The sequence below is a fragment of the Dermacentor variabilis genome, chromosome 6, assembly GCF_050947875.1.
Source record: "Dermacentor variabilis isolate Ectoservices chromosome 6, ASM5094787v1, whole genome shotgun sequence".
NCBI classification, from domain to species: domain Eukaryota; kingdom Metazoa; phylum Arthropoda; class Arachnida; order Ixodida; family Ixodidae; genus Dermacentor; species Dermacentor variabilis.
The window spans coordinates 153,801,242-153,824,290 of NC_134573.1; the positions used below are offsets into that span (position 1 = coordinate 153,801,242).

Sequence of the window (23,049 nt, forward strand, 5' to 3'; positions counted from 1 at the left end):
GCGCCGTTTTACTGCCGTCTGTCAAATGTGATGGCCAGTGGACGCATTTAAGCGCATTATCGAGGTTTTTTTCTCCACTGCCCACATCACCGTCTTCTGACGTTGGAAATAAAATTGAATTAAATGTGTACAGGTAGCTTGCTGTACTCTTTGACATAGCTTTGTAGGAGAAAGACCAGAATAGCAGGCAATGCACAGAAAACGACGTTATCACATACAAGTACTCTGAAAGCAAGAGAGAGAAAGAGAGGTAAAAGAGGTGAAAAAGGCAGGGAGGTTAACCAGAAGATAGATATCCAGTTTGCTACCCTGCGCTGTGGAAGGGGCAAGGGGAAGACAAAAAGATCTTTAACAATAAAGTGCACACACATGAACGGAGTGTGCACTTGTCACTTATCAGATATCATACACAGAGATAGTACGAATAAATAACGCCTTTATAAATGAAGCGTTTCTTTACGTGCGTTAAACGGCTATTCAAGCACCCTCTTTCATAGCTCTTGTTGGCCACGGGCTCAATAATTGACATCACACCTTAAACTACTCAGTTTAAGTCATTAACGACAATTTAAGTCTGTAACGTGGTGTGTCGTGACCTACTTTCCTTTCGTTTGCTGGCATTTGAGCCGAAACGGCTGGTGCAAAGACAGCTCCAACTCTGCCATTTGTGCACAAAGCGTATGCGGTGAGCACAGATGCAAACTGATGACGCCGAGATACGACAATGATTCCTTGCGTTTCTAGTTCCTATTGTTTCTCAGCATAGCAACAGTCACATATAGGTAACGAGCTAACGACGAACATACAATGAATACATTGTCTGCCAGAAATGCAACCTTTACAAGCTGTACGTAGCCTCCTGCTCCACATCGCCGTGTCGCGAACTACGGCGCCACGTGTGAAAGGTTACGCAACAACATACAACTCTACCGTCTTGACACACCAACATAGTGGTCAGCATTGCCTTTGTGGTCAAAGAGCCAATCCACAACTCTGTCTAGAGGTTTTTTTACACTGAAATTCGGTTGAGGCTGCGATGATCGCTGAGAACAGCCACACTATAACGGCTTGCAAGGCTTTGCGATGTACAGGCTGCGGGGCGCCTGTAAAGAAACCCGCTTAGAAAGCCGCATGTACAATGGATATCGCGCGCGTTGCAGAGCTCCCTGGCATCCGCGCTTATATAGTTTTGACCTCCTAACTTGGTTCCATTGTCGGTTGGCTTCATGTTGTTGCTGCTAAAAATCGAGAGCCTCAGTTCCGATCCTTCTCGCTCGCGATCATCTGCTGACACTTCAGCAGTACTTTCCAACTAACCGGCGAAGCAAATCAACTTCGTCGACTTAATGGAAGCCGTCTAGAAGAGTATACTGTTCCTTACAACCGACAAAAAATATACACTGAGGTTATTTACCCGAGGGAATCAAAAGGGAATCTCGCTTTTGTTCCTGAGGCCGGCGACTGGGTATATAGACGAAACCGGTGAGGCGCCCCCACGACATGGGCCCCCATACAGATTCACCCCGACACCCATCGGATCGCGGCTAGCAGCAGACGGCAGATGCTGGCGCCCGACACAACATAATATAGCGCGGGGCAGCGGCCGCGCTACCAGACACCCATGGTCACGGAGAGGGGCCCCAGCCAGGGTCAAAGATCCCCACCGCTGAGTTGGTGGTGGTGGCTCGGCGAGGGGTGGGGAACGGAGGGAGGCGTTGGGGTTGTCGAAGGTCACGGACGGCGGAAGTCGGAGCAGCGGACGGCTGGTCACTACCGGGCGCAAGGCGGCACAATAGCCGAAAAACGATCGAACCTCCCTGAGGGGGTCAGCTGAGAGGCCGAGCACGGGTGTTTCGGGCGAGGGTACGAAGGGAAGGGGGGGGGCGCCGGGGAAGGAGCGTCTGCTGGCTTGTGGCGGCAACGAGGTCCTGCGAAATGGAGGAACGGAGGGTGAGGCGCAGTGGTCGAAACCCGGCTCTCGTCTGCTCAGTCCAGGTACCCCCCTCTCCCCCCTCTCCCCCCCCTTCCCCTGCCTACCAAAAAATAAATAAATCGTGGGACAAAATAGAGGCATGGCTGGAGGGGAGGGAGACGACCGGACGCGATAAGGAACAATACGAAAAAATGGAAATAGGAAGCGCTCATATTGGAACACTTAAATGGAGCGAAGGCACGAAGCCAGGGATTTCGGTAGCCTTCTTTTCCTTTGACGGGAGCTTTCGCTTTTGTGTATCGGCGGCGTATAGTGCTGGGTTCCCGCACGTTCAATGTCAAGGTACGGCGACGCGCCGGTAGGAGCACGAGGAGGAGGAGCCGCGTAGTAAACTGGTATGAGCGGCTGCTGTGGACACGGGGGTGAGTGAGCGAGAGAGGGAGAAGTACGGAGCGCGTTGAAAAAAGAGGGAAGGGGAGGGGAAGAGCACGGAGAGGGATGACGCCTTGTCGAGGGCGCGATTACTCCCAGAGCATCTGGTTTGGGAGCGCGCTCTCGCTCGCGTGTATACCTACCGCTCCGAGCGAGTAACTTTCTTTCTCGATCGCGCCGCCAACGGCTCGGTCGCCTCTCAACTGTCGTCAGTCGCGGCTTTCGCACGTGCGCGCTCGGGAGGGGTTTGCCCGATTGTCGCCGTTCGTCCTCTCGCAGTGGCGTGCGCCGCCGTTGCCATTTAGCGCTCCGCGAGGACTTGCGCTTTCTTTTTTTTTTCTTTCCCAATCGTTTATTACTTTTTCTCCCCGTCTTCTCCGCGTAGATTTTGCTCTTCTTATTTGTGCCCAGTGATAGTGGGCGCCTGTGAACTCTGCCACAGCGGGCAACACGGGCTCGGCGAAGTGGGTGTTCAACGCATTCGTCGTCTCGAAACATCGAGGAAGATATCGTACATTTTCAACCTTCAGTGATTGGATACCTTTCTTCTTTTTCCCCTTAATTCTGCACTCCGACTGAGGATTGGCATGGAGGTATGTTTACTTTTTTTATATATATCTCGTTTCTTGAGACGTTTAAGAAATGCTGTGATGAGTGACACCTTTATGTTGATTTTTCATTTATTGTGTCAAATCTCGGAGTAAAAAACATAGTCCGTGTACAATTTGTAAATGCAAATTTTAGAAACGGCTACGTCAGTGTGGCGACTTCACTTGAAAGGATGGGAAGATTGTGCAGGCATTTGTTTTGTTGTTTACTAGACAAAAACGTACCGCGTCGGCCTCGTGAGTACACGGAATATTAGCAGCTTCCGTGACAAACAGAAAGGACTGTTGACCTTAGTCAATGAGCATGGAGAGGCATGTGGTAACGGACTAAATTTTCAAGACCGCACGCGTCTTTTTTTTTTAGCTACGCACTTGTTGCTAAGCTTACTGTAACTTTAATCAAATCATTGCAGTGATGAAAGTCGACTTTCAAGCGCAGTTCAGATCTTGAAAACATATCGGCTTACCTCGAATAGCTTCCACTAAGGGTCTCATTTGGTACACTGCGCTATAGGCAGCTTAAGTTCTTCGCGATGATCACTCGCGCGAACGTTCAAGAAGTCATCGCGAATGTTAAACAAATGGTTACGAAACCGCTTCGGCGTATCATTCGTGCTCCCGAGAGCTCTAGCGAACTTTATATATGTCATTTCACGATATTTAGTGCGGATAGGCTACTGCGAAATATTCATTCCGGAATGAAATACCGAAACATTTAACTGATTAAATCGTTCCCGCTAACCACTCGCGATACAATGTTCTCGGTAAACGAATAATTGCTCTCCGCATTTATACGGATGAAAGTTGATGTACTTAAATGCAAATGGTAATTATAGCAAGAGCATGATCATAACTTGTTCTTAAATTACGCCCTCTGCCTTCTTTTAGAAAAAATTGACAAATGGAAATATTTCAAAAAATAAAGCCGCACGAAGCTTAGCTTTGTGCAAGTAAAACTAAGCTTCGTATACCTCATGAAATATTTGAAATATCTGATGCGGAAGAATTTGGTTTGGCATGCATTATGCTAGCAAATATCTGTAGCTACAGAACACCACCACCACATACCACTATTTTTTGAACAGCTTGTTTTGAAACTTGCGTAACCAAGTGAACAGTTTTTTCTAATGTTAACTGCGAATTTACATATTGTTTCTTTTTTGTCTCGATTGAAGCAAGTTTAAAGAATAGACTAGTTTGTGTTGCGGAGTACGAGGTGTTAAGTTGCTGTGTAAACTTCTTTTCTTTAGATGCTACGAATATCTCTCAACTCTTCTCAAGCAGATGCAGTGTGTTAAGAAAAGTTACTCGAAAAAAAAAACGCGATAGTTTCTTTTTATGAGCATCAAATATGATTCAAGTTAATTGGGCTGTTTTTCGAAGCGAGCATTTCTCGTGTGGCCCTTGAGTGGAAAGAACCACAGCTAACGCTTCCTTAGGTCCTGCGATGCAGTGATGATAATGTCGCGTTGTACTGACGGCGAAGAACAGAAATACCAAAAGCGCTAGTGAAAAATTTACCTCTTCTTGCGATTTAATAACAGCGGCAATCGAATGAAAAATGGTTCCTGTCAAAAAAAAAAAAAACTTATGTACACGTCACTCGTGTGAAAAACGGTCACCGTCAGGTGCCGATTGGTCATTTGATAACTGTGACTTCGATATAAGCAGCGCATTCGAAATAAGACGGCCGCAGAAAAAAAAGAACACGAAGCGCTCAAACGCAGCCTGTCGAGGAAACGAAAACATACAATAGACAAAGATTACCATCCCCGTGCGCACTCAAGATTGAATCAAGTGCTTCGGTAGGGGCGCGCTTTTTTCTTAAAATGATACTGCTTCGAGCGTGCAAGCGCTTCGTGTATGTATTCACTTTGTCTGTCTGTCTGTTGTTTTAAGTGCACGGCTTATCACTAGGCCGCCGTCAAAACAAAAACAATTTACGCGTTATAGACCGTCCATCGCAGCGTAACAATATCAAGTTATCACTATTACTTTGCCACTGCTTTATGTACTCAAATACGCGCGGCGCAATCGTATTTTTCGATTCGAAATATCACGCACATGTGACGTCATTACCGGCTTTTCTTTTATACTTATATATTTTTTTTTTGTGTGTGTGCGAAGATCATGGGATAAGGTAAAAAAATGGATCTCTACGAGTTTGGGGTCCTTTTGCGCATTGAACTCTTCTACGCTCTGTGTTAATACCTGAAAGGCCGCAAGGAGAGCAAGAGAAAAGAAGGCGAAATGGGCCTGAACGCGGGTGATCTGAGCGTAAGGGAAATGTTCTTTGAGAACTTCACTTACATGTTGTGTTCGCGTTTAGAACTACCAGAGCAATAAATGACCTTCGTTTGTGGGCGTACAATAGTATCTTTATTGCAAAATGGGCATGAACTTCTAGATTAACGCGAGTTGCACAGAGAACGAATTTTCTGGTTAGTTTTTTTGTACTCTTGATGCTTTTTTTTGTGTACTTAGTATGCTGCGGTGTCTGGGATATGTGTGTACATGTTATATGGGGCGATGGGCAGCTTCAATTTCTTGACTGTATGTTGGGCTAGTCGGCTGTGATGTAGCCTACCTTCCCGTTTCTCAGCAGTTACTAAACAATACGCAACAATCACGAGTGGCATCGGAAATGTACGGTTCGGCCTGCTTTATACTCGTATAATGCGTGTCCTCGCATGTGCGTTATATGACAACCGCTGTGGCAATCATGCATAGCCTCGCATGTTGTTCGTGATGGGGTGAAAAAAAAAAAGCTTGCGTCTACATCTTTGCCTATAGTAATAATTATTTACGGCGTTTATCCTTGTTTGGGTTGAGTATACTTCCTTGTGACTCTCGTGCTTATTCATACGTAGTTTCAAGCTGTTTAAATATACTTCAGTACATTGCATTTAGGATTTAACATGATGATGGAATGTATAGTCTCTTTCACGTTGATAGTTCTTTCTCTCTTATTTCTTGCTCGCGCGATTTCATCCGTGGGAAAGAAGCAACGCGTGATTGGTTCATTGATTGATTTCGATCAAATTCGAATTGCTGATGTGTTGCGGCGGTCCCCGCACCCATAGGGCGATGTCATCCGCGTAGATTGAGGACTGCACGGGGAAGTGAGGGTCGATCGGCAGGGCAGCAGGCGCTGAGCCGTGCTCCCGCATGGGTTGCAGAAGATAGTGCTAGCCTTTCCTCCTTTCCCCACAAGAACCACTTCTCTTTCTCTCCAATTGCTGGCATTCGCGTGACTGCTCCACGCGAAACGGCTGATGAGTTGGGAACGGACCACCAATAAAGGTGCCACCCTGCTCAATGACCGCGCTTTCCAAAGAGAAAATTCGTGTAGCTGTCAATATCTGTTCGGTAGAACTGGGGTTTGAAGTATTCATGCATGATTACGGCAGCTCATAAAGTTTGCAGCTAAGACAAGGTTACTCAGTTCCCACTTGCTCAAGCTGTAGGCCATCGAAGAATAATGTCACGCAGAATATCCTGTGGGCGTTATCTAAATTATGCGCAAGCATTCGCTGCGAATCACCTGCTGCTTGCTCGTCGTGTGCTGCTGTGTTTGGTATGATTGCGAGAAACACCGCGAAGGAATCGTGAAACGGAGGAGCGCGGTTGCAACACTGAAATGTTAACGGAGACGAGCATGAGACGACGAAGAGATGAGCAGTAGCAGTGTTCGCTCGTGTTATATGACCCGTCGTGGTTGCTCAGTGGCTATGGTGTTGGGCTGCTGAGCACGAGGTCGCGGGATCGAATCCCGGCCACGGCGGCCGCATTTCGGTGGGGGCGAAATGCGAAAACACCCGTGTGCTTATATTTAGGCGCACGTTAAAGAACCCCAGGTAGTCGAAATTTCCGGAGTCCTCCACTACGGCGTGCCTCATAATCAGAAAGTGGTTTTGGCACGTAAAACACCATAATCTAATCTAATCTAATCTCATGTTATATGGTGGTGCGTTTGGATGATTCCGCTGCTTCGTGGAAGATGAGCACTGGCCTACGCGTACTGCAGTACGTGACGTAATTGAACAGTTGTCACTTTTGTTAGCCCTCTCTATATAGACGTGGTCGATGACGCTGCCACCTCTCGTTACGAACCGTTATCGACTGTGATCAAACGCACTCCCGCGACGGCTATGCATGACGGAGCCGCGCTGGCCATATCTTGAAGGAGATCAGCGATGGGGCAGCGGGCGCCGAGTGCTGATAGCTTCGCGTGTGCTGTGTTCTCGCTGATTAGTTCGTGTTGATGTGAGAGGCAGGACGAAAAGTAATTTAGCTCGCTGCTGCGGATCCTATCATGAAAGCGATCTCGCCTTACGTGACGGAAGGACGGACGGCTTTCCTCGTTCGGTAGACATAAAAATAGGCACAGAAGCTGCAGCATTACACAGGTGGCGCGCGTCAAGCCATGGCCGTCATGGCAGTTGTATTTTTGTTAAGATGTCAGTGTGGACTTGGCGAAGACTATGCACGCTGTGTAGACCTAAGCTTTACGTTTTTCTCATTTTTCCTTCCTTCCTTTCTTTCTTTTGTGATGAGCGCGTTCTATTAGACGCATTTTCAATCCGTTACTTTTCGAGTAAGCATTGATTAATGACCCTTTGCTCCAGTGAAGTGTCACGCTTTCACTGAACCGTGCGAGTATCATCAAAAGTAATCAATATAGATTACGGTGGGCCCTTTTACTCCTTGGCTGCTTATAACCTTGACACATTGGCTCTCCAGAACGCTACCGCAAGCCATCTTTTTTTCTCAGATATGCTCTTTGCAGTCACTGTTGTGGATAAAATCATTAAAACGTTGCCGGTGGCTGAGTCATGTGACGTACAACGACCAAAAGAATCTGAGGTTCACATGAAGATGGCGACGACGACAGGGAGACAGTGTACATACACTGCGTGCACGTTTGATTATGCGCATGGCTATGTATAAATGGTCACTGAGGCCAGCGCTCTACAAGAAACTGCACTAACGAAAAAATAGCTTTGTGCACCAGCGTTGGAGTAAACACCGAAACGCTGGCTCCGACCTCCGGCCCTGTTGATTAACAGAACGAAGTATTGTATCTTGAGTCTCATTAAAAAATAAAGAACTTACAGTACGATGTCTTTGCCATTAAGTATAAGGGACATACAGTAAGAATCTCGTTAATAAAACCACGGTAAATTTTGCGCGATACAAGCTAGGCTTCGCGAAAAAGTCGTTGGAGCACATATTTCTCATTTAGAGGGCGCAGGTTCTAGTGCCGCCAGCGCCATATGTATATTTAGCATAGCGTTCTTTTGTATCTTTTGATACAAATTACACATTCATGCCGATCGATGCTTATACTGAACCGACTTTTCAAATGGTGACACCATGCGCAGACATAACGAACATGTGCACTTAGGGGCGGGAACTACGATGCTCCTCGGAAATTGTTCGGCGAGTATGGCCGTTGCCATCGTATTTCAGTGTATCGCGTACGTCTTCGCAAGTGAGGCGAATTGTTATGTGGGATGTATCTTTGTAATCGGCCTTGCCCGTAACCTTGCTTTCGATGCTCTCTGTAAGCTCACGTCAGCTTAACCTCCCACTTGGCTTTCAGAGATAATGCGGATGATGTTGTATCGCAGGCCTTCATGTTCGCAAGTAGTCAGTGACTATGCACGGGCGAGTAGCCCCGTGGGACAACGGGCAAGAACAATAGTACGGGTATTTCTAGCTGGCAATGGCCGTGACGTAAAGTGAGGATGACTTGGCAGGCAGTATGGTCTGCCATCTGTCTCTATACATATTCGGAAGAGTGCCTCTGGAGACAACAGCGGCTGTGACGCCCATCCTGGCTAGTGACAAGATCGCGTTTCTTTCTATTGCCATCCGAGATTAGCACCGGTTATAATGGTGCATGATGATGACACACGGTGATGAAAATGAGTACTTAGAAGTATATAGGCCACCCACCACTAAAAGCGAGCGCGATCAAAATAGCAGGGGAAGGAGGGATACCATTGGTTGTGTGGACAAAAATAGTTAACGGGAAAGCGTCGCACACGGTCCAGTTGCCTCATAAGGGCGAAGTTCCCCTTAATGACCCAGTTTTCTACGAGTTATTCGCCAGATCAGCTTGTGGTAGCATGGTGTGGAACCGAAAGAACAACTCGGCTGGCATGTTGCAACGGTATATCCATTAAAGCCACGGCGTCCGCTTGCAACTGAGGGCCCGATGCGAGAACGGATAAGCTGTTTTTCCATCTCTTATTTTTCTTGAACTGATATCGTCGACAACATGTGCCGCTTCTAAACGCACAGCGTGAGCTTGTGTGACGAAACCGCGAACAGTGGTGTGTTCTCGATTACTCCGAGCAAGATGTCTAGCTTTAGTCGAAGCAGAAGTTGGCAGCATTTTCCACAGCTGCCGTCGAATGAGAGCGGTAAAGGTCGAACGAGGCATACGAAGAAATGAAAAGTTCAAGGGTGTTGCCCACCTTGCCGTGTCGCCGATGATAAATTGATACCCGCGTACAACATAACAATGACACTGGCGTCAAGATCCTCGCCGGCGATACCTCTTACGGGCGTGTGGCCTATGAGTGGAATGTTTCTGGGTGCGCTGAAAAGTGATTTTGTTTGCGCATACCTTCTTTCCATTGGGAAACACGCGAAGATGAAACTTCGAAATTTCCACTGGGAAGTTCCGCTGGAAAGTGCGATGAAGTTCATCTTATGTTAAACGATACTTTCTTAGCGAGCTTGAATACATAATTGACTAAGAGTGTTAGGACTCATAGAGAACTATAAATTAATGCAACAACGCACGGAAATTCTCTTGGCGCGGTACTTTACTGGTTTTTGTTTCCTTTCTTTTTCTAATTCGCAGGAGGTGCTTGTCTAGCTTCAATTGACGGTGTGTGAGACCATCTGTGAGGTAAGTAAACTAGACTGTTAGGTAACAGAACTCCAGGGAACAACACGCCAATGATATTGATACTCGCCTTCCAATCTTGCGCTACTTCGGAATTCTTCACTACTGTACTGTTGGAAACGCCTGCAATGAGTGGATTGTTCTCGTTTTAGAGTATTGGTTAAGATTCGCAATTCACATGTAATGCTATTTCTTGAAACTACGGCGTGTTAATTATTACGGTTGTAATGCTTCTGCGGTCATGGTGTGGTAGCATTATTGATGGAAAGGAGTAATCCAAAACAAAAGATTATGTTGCCTGTGTTTAAACCTAAACAACGATGACATCAACAATAATGATCTGACGCGAGGACAAACAGCGAGGTCTCCCGTTTGCATTAGCATCGCAGCTCACGAGTAATCAAGAAAGCAAGCAAAATGACTCTGATTAATTAGATCGTAAAGTTTGCCGCGTGCGATGACCATGTTGCAACTTGTGAATACGTGCGCTTCCGGCTCCGTTTTGACACAAAAGTTCTCGCAATATAACTGCTCATCAGACGCCAGCGAATCGTGATCGTGGACACATCATTAGCGATGGCGACTGGTCAGTGGCAAGCACTTGCGAATGAAAAGCTTTGCGAATTCAACCGCATATTCTCCGCCCCGTGGCCCACAATTCCGTAGCAACATCTTTGCGTTCCGTGGAGAGTGGAAGCATGCCGCTCTTGCGGTATCTTCCAGATACCGAACACTCCACATACCTTGGATTGAAATTTTAGCGGGTCGCGTGACCGGAATATATGTCCCTTCCGTTTTCTTTTTTCCCACAACGATTTCATTAGGCACACATTAAATTGATTCCGTTTCGAGCCGCGCGTAGCATGTTTTTCTGCATCCGGGAACTGTGCTCATTTATATCTTTGGTATACCTTCTGCAGCCTCCCTTTCTTTTTTCCTTTCGACTTGTTATCTCGTTTTAGTTGCCCCCTTCTACATGATTTGCCGCCTCGCTAGAGTAATCAGCATACGAGATTTTTTTTTGTCTGCTTTGCAGACTTGGAGATTATAACTAACCAGGAAGGGCGTTCCCGCAAAAAGCATTTTGTTTATGCTTTCCTTCAGCCTTTGGTTAAGGCATGCATAATGGCGCAACGTTATTCTCATTGAGCCCGGAAGCGAAGGCACGGCGCATTACTTTCGAAATTGCTTTCAGTTAGCTAGGTTTTAATTGCTCTTGGATCCTTAACTTTTCTCCTCGATCATGTTTCTTTTTGGCGCATGGATATTTCCACCTGCCTGATTGCGGGTTTTTCCGAGGAATGAGGTTGCTTCTGGTTAGCAACGGTTAAGCGTTGTTGGGAATTGGACGTGCCCTCTTTTTCCCGCTATATCGGCTTTCCTATATATGTGAGTTGCACGTAGAGGTTTCGGAATCAGTTGCAAGATGAATGACGCGGTAGTTCCCCATAGATAAAAGGTCTGCTGCTCGCGTTTAACAGCTGTGGTGCAAGAAAGAAAAAAGTGAGAAAATGAGGAGATACGCTGTTTAAATTATTGTTTCCTGTTGAAAAGACCGAAAGAACTGAAAGAAATGTGCCCGAACGAGCGATGTGGCACTGTACACAATGCAACAAGTAAAAAAAAAAAACAGAAAGCTCTGCTAATTATTTTGTTAAAATAGTTTCAGCCTGCATCTTAGTTGATCGCTTTTCATTTACGAACGGCTGCCAGTTATTAAAGTGTTAGAGACGTTGGAGGTTTGTTTACCAGTTGCGTTCAGCGCAGTTCTATTATTATTATTATTATTAATATTATTATTATTATTATTATTATTATTTTTATTTGGCGCTGAAGTTTTCTGGAGCTCCAGGACTAAAGGCAACTCAGAATGCACGACGGGGTCCTGGAGCCAGTGCCGCACTGAGCATGTTGTAGTACAAAACAAGGCAAGGTATACACTTTCAGGCATAATAAGAGGCAGGCGAGGCGCGATAATGTAGCCTCACCGGCGGTAGCCTCTTACAACCTATTTGATTTTATAGAAGGCGAAAAGTTTCTGTAGTCGATTCGATAGTTTGTTTCACAGTTCTAGTAACGCTATCTTTAATTAGTTTATACCTGTGAGCGCATTCTACTGACATCGACGTGGCCACATCACCGTTGAATCACTAACGCGACCTTCCTGAAGCTGCAACTGGCATTCTGCTGCGAGCTGATATTGCCGCAATCTTCAAGTCAACCACAACGTACAGAGAGTACTCGCAATTGTGCCGTTCTCGCGAATGTTAAGTCTACAGTGGCATGCAGGTATGCCGATTTCCGGAATATTCACGGAAAGGGCTGCCTGTTTTCTATACTGTCTAGCCGAGTTTAATGCGTGCTCAGCTTCACTAAAGCCCCTGTCATCGCCAGAGAAAACACGTTGCTCTACAACAACAAGGCAGGTGCAAGGCAAGTGCGATTTAATTCGGCGCACGTCAGCGAGAGGTAGGCTTCAGGAAAGAAATCGTGCGAGTAGTAGCGTGCGCTGCATTGCCGGTTGTTCACGTCAGTCACAGTGCACGTCACTGTCCTTCGAGCTATCTTCTCCTCGTTTGTGGCGGCGCCATTGCACAACATGTTTTCGAGAGTCGAGTTTCAAGTTCCGCCTATGTGAGGCGGTGGCATTTTCCAGATCACTGAGCCAGGTTTGTGCTTATTTCGTGCGTTTCTTTACGTAGGTAGAAGGACGAAAAAAGAATTTCTGAGAGGGACCGATAAGAAAAAAAACACGGACCTCGTAAAATGGAACAAATTGAAGCGCAGACTTTCGGAGACGTTTCTAGATTACCAGCAACTTCGCAGAAGCGAGGAAAAAAGAAGCAATTCCGTAGCTCTGGCTCCTTTTCCCCCAACACATGAAAGTACAAGCGCACGGACGACCTTGCTGAAAGTCGGAAAGCGCGCAGACGGACGTGATCACAGAACCGCATCTCGATTCTGCGAGTGGTTTTATCTGTCCGTGCAAACAGCAGCCATATAGGAAGTGAAAGGCACAATGGCCAGAAGGTCATTTATCGGTATACCTTCCAAGTGGAAAGGTTGGCACGCGTTCACGCCGCTGGCGAGGGTGCAGACGCATTGTCACCGCGCGCGTAGAGGCCGTCGTCGTCACGCGGGGGAGACCGCGAAATGTCACAGCTCTGAGACCCGCGTCAAATAAATTGAAGGCCCGTCTCACACGCGTGCGTACAGTGCCTCCTGCGAGGCTGAGTGAGACGAATGACGGCCGTCATACGTAGTGTGCAGACGTTTTGGTTATTGTGCTACACATTCCCTAGACAGATAGATTTAGCTAAGCGATCAGGTGGATAGGTCGCAAGCCGCGTGCCTCCTGCTACTCCGCTAAACTTCTATTGTTAAGGCGCTGTGAGTGAGGAAAATTATTAAAATCAAAGGCCGGTTAACGCGAACAAAAAAGAAAACGACGAAATATAACTAATTGGTGGATGAAATTATTTCTCACTTACCCGCGAGGTTGAAAATAGACGAATAAGAATGTTCAATGTGCATAGGTAGTCGGTACCAAGTAACAAAATAAATATAAAATTCAAACGCATACACACAATCTGTACTTCGAAGCGAGGTTGCACGAAACAAAAAGATATACTCGCAGCACATAATACTTTTTGCAATATCTGCAGTCACTAAAGAAATAATAGGTAAAGAATAATCCTCCCCAAAAAAGCGCTTGACACCCTATTGTAAACTTGACACGAATTTCTCGCCTTAGACGGGCCTTGTTTTCTTTTTTTCTATATTTACTGTCCTTGTTTTACAGTCCTTGCTTTTTGTAAACTGCAACGCCACTTAGCAGCTCCACACTGGATTAGCTGTTTCCATCTGTTTTTCGTTACGTCATCGTCGTCTGGCCATCTCCCCATTCTAAGCTCCACCCTCTGCATATACCGTAGACAGTAAATTGCATCTTCACCCATAATGCGAAGCAGCGACGCGATAACGGGCGCATTATTACGCGCAGTAAGTCTGCTACTCTCTCGTGCGGTATAACTTGCAGTAAGCGTTTGAAGATGCAGGCGAGCAATCTCATTCTTAGGCTTCAGTCAGTGATTCTTCTAGTCAGAGTCGTGCTCGGTTGCGTAGGTGTTGCTCCCCGGTGGTGAAGAAGCAGAGAGACACGCCTCTTTCCCCCCCCCCCCCCCCCCTCTTTCCTAACCTGTCTCTCGCTTCTTGCCACTTCGTTTGTTTCGTATTCTGTCACCGCGGTGTTGGTTTATCGATAAGCAGCAGATCGAGGCATCAGCCAGTCATCTTAACCAGCGCCCAAGAAAGTTTTTAGAGGACACCAACATGTTGGGAAAATATGAAGTTTCAGATGACCCGAATACGCTAAATGAGTAGCATAAATGTTCGCGGCTCATAATTGGTTTATGTGGAGATCGCAACGTTTACAAAATATGTATAATTCTGTTCTGTACTTGCATTGTATTACATGTGTTGTTTTTCCGTATGAAAGTGCGTGTCGGAGGAGTAACTAGTGAATACCGAAATGTGAAGTGCGGTGTGCCACAGGGCAGCGTATTATCGCCGCTTTTGTTTAACACCGTACTCGCCGCACTTCCAAGTCGTTTGCCTCGGGACACTGATTTCCCTGTGAGCATAGCTGTCTACGCAGATGACATTGCTCTGTGGATAAGCGGCCCTTCGCACCTTGGTCCGCGGCTTCGTGCAAGCTTGCAAAGAGCTCTCAACGCTACTTCGGAGTATTTGGGTGAAGTTGGCCTGCTCATATCACCTGCTAAGTCGGCTGCAATAGCATATCACCCTAAACAACGCGCTCGTCGAACGATGAGCCGACTGTATCTTGACGAAACGCCTATAAACTGGGTGCGACAACACCGTTATTTGGGGTTAATTGTGGATGATCGCATCTCTTGGCGTCCTGCCGTTAAATCTGTACGACGCAAATCGCACTCCCTCCTTAAGTATGTGGCCGCCTTGACTGCTCGAGGTGCTGGCTGCGACCAAACAACGGCTCTTCAGGTGTACCAGTCATCTGTACTCTCAGGCATGCTGTACGCATTACCAATTTTGAACATACCACATAGTTTGATGTCCCAACTGGAGCGAGATCATCGCGTTGCCCTTCGACTAATGCTTGGATTACCTCGTGAGGCGCAATCTATTGCATTACTCACTGAAGCGCATCAGTTACACCTGAGGCTGCAAGCAGATCAGAGAGCTCTGTATCATATTGAGCGTCTGCACCGCGCATCGAATGGTCAATCGCTCCTTGATCGTCTCATTAACCGCCCGTTATCTCGAATGGGAAAAATGGCGGCTTTATTTATGAATATCACTACCATTTCTGAACATGCTGCTTCAGATACGTCTCCGCCTCCAAAAGGTATCACGAAACACGTACTTCCCATTTACCTCACAATCCCTGACATGCACAAAAAGTCTGATATGGCTGTTTCGGCAATATTCCAATTGGCTCAGTCTCACATGTTAGAAAAGTTTCCAGATTATCTTCAAGTTTTCACAGATGCATCTGTACACAACGACGGTCAAGGCGCCTCTGCAGCTTTTTTCTGCCCTTCAACTAAAGTACGACGTATATTTCAAATATCTCATCCAGTTTCGTCAACAACTGCAGAACTAGCAGCGATTAATGTTGCATTGAAATACGTGCAAGAGGAGTTAACTTCATCGAAAGTTGTCATCTTTACGGACTCCCGTGCTGCCCTTAGCAGGTTACAACGCAGTGCGCTTGATTGCCCACTTGTGCGCAGCATTACTTACTCTGCGAGCAAAATTACATCACGTGAGGTATCTGTCGTCGCTCAATGGATACCTTCACACGTAGGAATCGCCGGAAATGAAGAAGCTGATCGGCTCGCTTCAAGTTGCGCTCATAACAACTGTGACTGCCCAGAAATTCTGTGCAAGCTTGATGACGCTCGTCTCCTGATACGTCGCCACCTACTTAAGCAGCATCCAGATCAGCGTGTCGCAAATGGAACGTTCCCGCCCCGTGTTCGTGGTCGAGGCTTGCCTCGTCGCGCTAGAGCACAACTGCTCAAGCTGAGGGTTGGTTGCGTGAACGTGCACGAACGTTTATACAGACAAGGGCGTGTGGCAAGTCCATTCTGTGCGTCTTGTGGCTGCTACGAGACACTTCAGCACCTTATATTTGAGTGTCCCGCTTTCAGTGCGCAGCGCATGTCGCTAGTGAGAAACTATCACCTCCTTGGCCTGCGGTGTGCGACACTCGAGGAATGCTTATACCCCAGTGGTTGTGCATCTAAACGTGATCAGGCCCATCGCGCCCTACTAACCTTTCTGGAGCTAACTAACTTAAGTTCACGTTTGTAGCGTGAACGTTCAACATTCTGTAGTAGCGTGACCTTCAGTGACCGGCCCTACTGTGTGTGATCTGTACTGTGTCCTAACGCTTCTTCCTTCGAAGATGGGAAGTGGCGGGTTTAAACACCTTGTAGTGTATATTGTGAACCGACTACCAGTGAAACGGTGATTGCGTGCAGCTATACTTGGCGTCTCATCGTGGAGCGCACAATTAGCCGCGTAGCAAACTAGCCATGGATGTGATTGATAATTGTGGAGGCTGTTCGATGCGGCGTCACTTTAATTCCGGCTGCAGAGTCGAAACTCGGCGGAACAACGAGCTAGTGTACTGTGTTCTACTTTAGTCTTTAGATTTGTCCTGTTGCTCTTCCTTTCCTCTTTCCTCCCTTCCTTCCTATCTTCCATTTCTGTGTTGCTGTCACCTCCCTTCAGAAGAGTAGGCAGGCGTTGTGCCCCTTCCGGTGGCAGTTGCCAGCCTGCTCCTCGCCTTCCCTTTCCTGTTAACTGTATATATGTGTATATGTGTTCAAAACAAATAATAATAATAATTTGGCTGTTCAAAATATCTTACTTTACAAATGCACACGTGTACTGAACTAATGCACAAAACTTTGCGACTCATGTACTGTTGGACTGTATATTTTTTATTCATCCAGTGTTCTACTGAGTGTTATAGTGTGTCGCTATTCTCCCTTTTTATGCAAATTTGTTTCGTTTCTCAAGTGACAAGGAGTAGCCGGTGCCACCATAAAGGCGCCAACCTCTCCTAACATTTCATTTCAATAAAAAAAAGAAAGGTCAAGCACAGTATTTTAGTGGCGCAGTATTCTCTGCAGTGGTATTGGCGGAGGGACTGAGAGGTAGGATATTTGACTCAGTCAGTGGATTTGTAGTTTTAGTCAGTGGGTTGTAGTTGAAGCAAAGGCAGCAAGGTTAACCATACGAGCGTCCGGTTTGCTACCCTGCACTGGGAAAAAGGAATAAATGGATGAAAAAAAGATGAAGGGAAGAAAGAGAAGGCACTAGTTTCGCGCACACCTTAAGAAGGACACAAAGTCTACGAAGGGTCGCAAACAACTGTCGACTTCAAGTACTGCAACAACGCCTTAGTTGCTTTGAGTTTAAATCCTGGCTGGGCGTTGCGACGTCCTTTCTTAATGACAAAAATTCTATCAATGAATTCTGGTATTCTAGCGATGGGTCCCGGACGGCTTCAAAACGACTAGCGGAGTGAGCCCATGACAGCTATAGCTGTAAAGATAACTTAGTGCGCCAGCACGAGCATTTAGACTACAGCTCCTGCCGCTCTGGGAGTTGGGAGCTGGACCTGGGATCTATTTCGTTATTGCGATGCTTTGTGTGCTCTGTTATGTGCTCTGTCTCTCTCTCTCTCCTCCCCATCTTTCATCCCCCCCCATCCCGCTCCCTTGTGTAAGGTAGAAAACCGGTTAAGCTAAACTGGTTAGCCTCCCTGCCTTTCCTTCTCCACTTTTTCTTTCCTTGGTGCCTGGTAATTTGGACAGGGTTTTGCACTTCGCACAGGCTCTGAGCGTAGTGCCGTCTGTCTCGCATTTCGGAGGCCACATCAGGCAATACTATATATAGCGTTCGAGGACGACGTTGTGTGCATCGCGCAAGTAGTTGTTTTTCGAGAAACAAACGTCAGAATCCGCTGAGACAGAGATAGCTGCTGTCGTATAGTCATTAATGAGTTGAGAGCTAGAAGAATCGCTGCGATCTGCTGTTCTTTTTTCTCTTTCCAATACGTATTCAATGCGCTCATTCTTACAGCATGGAATGATTTATGGCAGCACCAATGTGCAGCACTGCACATAGGCGGCGTAGCGTTGCTTTAGAATGGTCGCAAATCAAAGTAATAACTAGAAGGAAGACTATGATCAAGACAAATAGATTATTTCCCCAAAAGAAAGGAATGAAAATAGTGTTTGGAAGGCGATATTACGGTATTTCAACGCTGCCGCATCAGCCTCAAAAGACCTTCGTTCCGGGGTCAACGAGCGCATTTGGAAGGTAACCTGTAGTGACCTTTCAGAGGTTTCTTTACGCCATCAATATTTAGTAAAGCAATCAATATTATTGGTAAACATTCATGATCTTCCACTCCCAACTGAAATTCCAATCAGGACGTATTAGCACAAACTCATTCGTTCACTAGTTGTCAAATATTTATATACTGGTCATTAGCTCTTCAACTGTTTCACGTATTCGTAAGACGCATGCTGTTCCCTTGTTCCCTTTGTTCTGGTTTACCGGAACTATCTTACGCGTGCTATTCGGCTCTAGCCTTCCTTAACAAGCATGCATAAAACGATGTTAGTCATGTATCGCAGCACTGGAAAATGACAGCGATGAGTGTCATCAACGTTGGTTGACGACATAGCAAGAACACTTGCAGGTGCATCCACCTGAGGTACAGACGTTCTTTTCCTTTATTCTTAACATTAGGCGAGTTGTGGTTTTGTAGTTCCGTTGTTTTGAGATGGGTGAAAGCCAATACTTCCCGGATTATATATAGTACCTAGAGAATTACGCTTTTTAAGTATGGAGAGGCATCAATATTGGTTCCCTTAGCAATTTTCATTCATTCATTCATTCATTCATTCATTCATTCATTCATTCATTCATTCATTCATTCATTCATTCATTCATTCATTCATTCATTCATTCATTCATTCATCTTGTTCTTTATTTTAAGAATAAACGGCAGTGATCTATCGTTTACGTTACACACAATTTGTGCCCAAACATTTGATACCTCTGCTCTTTTTCATGTTAGCACTATTTGCATCTTTTGTTTTGGGCACAGGCTGATTTTCTAGGTGACGAGGGCCGTAGCGCAAAGAGAAACGGAGTAGCTACCGTCGCTGGAGTCTGAGACTTTTGTTATGTATAAATTAATTATACAATTCGTAGCCATGACTTGCAAGTGAATCGTCATAGCAAATGCGATTAGTAGATTTGGAGCAAGCAATGTATATTTATTCGGGTATGGGGAAGAGGGATTGTTGCTCGAGTTTGCGCTAAGCGTCGTTTCTCGCACCCATATTAAGAGACGCTTATTCTTACTGCTTCAGTAAAGCAAGGTGGGTGGAATGCGCAAAGCTTTTTGATCGTAACAATGGTATGTTCTTATGAACAAACAGTTCTTGCGAACAGTCTATTCCAGCGAACCTTCCTAGCACACGAATGGCTTTTGTGAGTACGGGCCCGTATCTTGTCTACCGGACAAGCGAGCACGTTTAATCACTAGTGAAAGAAATGCAGTAATATATAATGCAGGGAGAGCGAATTCTTGCATCGCGTTTCTGCATTAGTGTTGTGAGTGTCAAATGTGACTACTAACATTGTCAGACGCAGTCACCCTAGACGAATTAGTCAAAATGAAGTCGTCTTCGAATACGATTATCTTCAAGTTTCGAATATATATTTACACAGTTCTCGCGAAATTAAGGAAAGGTTATTTAACACATTGCATTTTCGCGGACACAAAATTGTGTAGGCCAAAGCGCAAAACAGCATTTGGATAGCTAGCATAGCATCATTGTGAAAATTACCGATGGTATAAATAATTTTGAAGTATATGCTGGAACACTGCAGTCCATCACAGCATCCAGCCTAGTGTAATAGTGAAGTTCCAAACCCGTGGCTCAATTCACAAACACATATTTTAGCAGTTTTCAGCATCGTCCGCTTACTTAGTTTTTTCGGCGATCGCGATTCCGTTGCTAATAATTGCACACAAAAAGAACCGTGCATCGGACTTAACGTTCCACGCGCGCCGGATGCGGCCGCGAGATACTTTTTTTACCTGGCCGGGAACAGGCAGTGGATGTCACGCGACGAAACCACCTGCACCTAACTTGTAGGTGTGCCGGGCGCCGTTAATGATGCTTTCCGCCCGTCACCTTTAGCCACGTGCCCGTATATGCGCCTCCGCACAACATGCTGCCTGTATGTGTTTAAACCGAGCGTGTTACGATCATTTCGAGAGCTAATATCGCCGTGAGCCTTCTCTAAAGAACCGACAAATGTCATAACTCGTAAATGCAATGAAAACGTGATTGCGTGTAAGAGACTTTGATGATGGCTGGTCTCAGTTCTAATGCACGCCTGGCTTGTCACCTGAAATGGAAATAATCGAAATGGTGAGAATTGAAAGGAGCACGTACGCCTTCACGCACGCACGCCAAAACAAAACAAATAAACAATGCTTAACAATAAAATGAAATGATACATCGAACCATGATTAAATATGAGTGTCAAAACGTAATGACGTTCAACCGGTGGTGGCAAAGACCCAGCGTCGCTGTGGTTAGAATAGCATCTCCATTGCTATAGCTGCCCCATGGTTTTTGGAAAATCATGTAGCCGAACCTGCACATACAAAGAAATATCTTGGCATGCTAGAGTCTACTGTCTTCGACAGAATACGAGACACTTTTTATACCGGATAAAACGTGCCCCTAGTCCCGCAGTGTTCTATTGGCCGTCCAGACGAACACGTGCATCATCTCTTCCTCGAGAGCACTAAGCACGATCCACAATGAAGGGTACTGCAAATAAATTGGATACTCTTAGGTGGAAGACCATTCAGTCTAAAAAAGATATTCGGTCAATGGCCAACAGCGGGCCTTCAGAAAAGAGCACTTCTTGCTTTCAAGAAGGTTTTCGTTTTGACGAAATATTAAATTTAAGTTTATCCTAATAAGCTAAATGAGGGATATAAATGTTGCTCTGTGTTCAAAATTGATTTATGTGGTGATCGTGTTCTTTTACGCCATGTGTAATTACTTGTGTTCGGCACTTTGAAGTGTAATTACTTGTCTTTTGTATTTTGGCCATTCAAAATATTTAACTTTATGTACGCGCATGTGTACTGAACTCGTGCACAAAACTTCGCGATTCATGCACTTTTGGATTGTATTGTTTTTATACATCTGGTGTTCTACTGAGTGCCATAATTTGTGGAGTTATTCTCTCTTTTTGCGCATATTTGTTTCCTTTGCTAAGTGAGGAGGAGCAGCCGGTGCCGCCATAAAGGCGTCAGCCTATCCTATTAATTTCAATAATAATAATAATAATAATAATAATAATAATAATAATAATAATAATAATAATAATAATAATAATAATAATAATAATAATAATAATAATAATAATAATAATAATAATAATAATAATAATAATAATAATAATAATAAAAAACTAATCAGAAACAGATGTGATCGCGTACGATATGTGGTGTTATTGGAAACGGAAGTTACGGCGCGCATTGGAGTATATCCACAACGGAAGATCCGACAAGACCTGGCAATGCCGCACACACTGGAAGCTGTCCAGTACGCGAAGAATGACCTCGGTGCTGCCGAGATACTTTTACTTAGCACTAACGCTACACCTTACATCAACTCGGCCATTGCCCGCGCCAGAAAAAGCCGAAGAGCTTGCTATGCACCACGGCCGCGCTTCATTTATCACTTGAGCGGCGTGTCGACGGTTCATTACTCTTTCCTACAGTCGACCTTCAGAGGCGACCGAGTGTGCGGTACTCCTAACCTGCTCGGCCACCGCTGTCAGCGTCGAAGTTGGGCAAGGCATGGAATCGGGGCCCTGAATCTATCCGAAAAACCCGCTCTGTTGGCCCCCGCATGCCTGCCCACGCCCCCCATAAATTCAAGCGCGAGGTGAAATGGGCGGACGACTGGGAGACATTGACTTGGCAGCGTCGTGGGCCGATGCTGTAGCGGAGAGGGCGTTGCACCAGCAGGAGTTCGAGGCGGGTGTTACTCGGAAAGTCCACTAATCGGAGCCTGACCTGGATCGACAAAGAGTTAGTGGCCATGTTAATTAGAAGCCAATGGATATGCGACGATCGGCATGGCGCAGTATATCACTCGGCAACCACACGTACTCCGTACCGCGAATATACTGCGAGGCGTTTAGCTTCAAGCTAACCTGATGACGTTTGAGCGAAAGCAACTTGCAACCTTCTCGAGGACTTGAAATAGTAGCATTACCTACGCAGATGTTATTTTTCTTCTCCGTACGGCCTGTGAAAACATCGAACGAACTGTTCAAACTCAAGCGACAGGCGACTTCTTCAGCAGAAAATTGTGCGACAACGTAACTGTTAATCACTATTTTAATTTATTTACTAATTAAAATGGATTACTATCTTAATTTTTATTTTGAAAAAGTGAAATTTCCGCTTTTCTTAACATCATTTGTGCCATGTCAGTGAGTGACTGAGGAAATATTTCATGTTCAGCAGTTTCACGTGAAACGGCGGTATTGATCAGTGGTTCAAGACGCGGAATGCGCTATGGCTTTTTTTTAATTGCAGAACTACTCTCGATAGCAGAATGTATTTAGAATGACTTACATGTAAGGGCGTGCCAGAGGCCCGTGACATGAAAAAAAAAAACATCAAACAGGCGTTGTTTCGAAAAGAACATTGTGTCCTGCGACCTATGAAAATATTTATATAGCGCATAAACCAGTACTTCAGCTAAATAGCGGATGGCACTATTTTCATTTTCTTTAGCTTGTGCCAAAGCGAGCAGAATTGATAGACATCATATATTCTACTAAATGAATGTAGCGCGTACTTCGTAGTTGAAAAAAAAATTAACTGAACGAGAAGTTAGAACCGCTAACCCTCTAATGTGCGACAGCACACTCAGAATGGGATGTTTCGGACATCTCGACAGCTGAAAACGCGTGCGTCGTCGGCTTTCCTTGCACACTCCCATTTATTACAGTCGTGTTTTTATTACCTCGTA

The 23,049-nt window shown here is 45.6% G+C and overlaps 1 protein-coding gene across 3 annotated transcripts in view; it reads left to right on the forward strand.

Moving 5' to 3' along the window:
- The first annotated feature begins 2,469 nt into the window (after positions 1 to 2,469).
- The window catches only part of LOC142585523 (cytochrome P450 302a1, mitochondrial-like), a 72,551-nt gene continuing 51,971 nt past the window's right edge, over positions 2,470 to 23,049 (forward strand). The window contains exons 1-2 of one of the 3 annotated variants that reach the window (XM_075696326.1): positions 2,470 to 2,958; positions 9,851 to 9,898. The gene's annotated coding sequence lies outside the window, so the exon portion shown is untranslated. Of the gene's footprint in view, positions 2,959 to 9,608; positions 9,678 to 9,850; positions 9,899 to 23,049 lie in introns of those variants that run through there. The other 2 variants (XM_075696327.1, XM_075696328.1) reach the window with 2 other exon arrangements.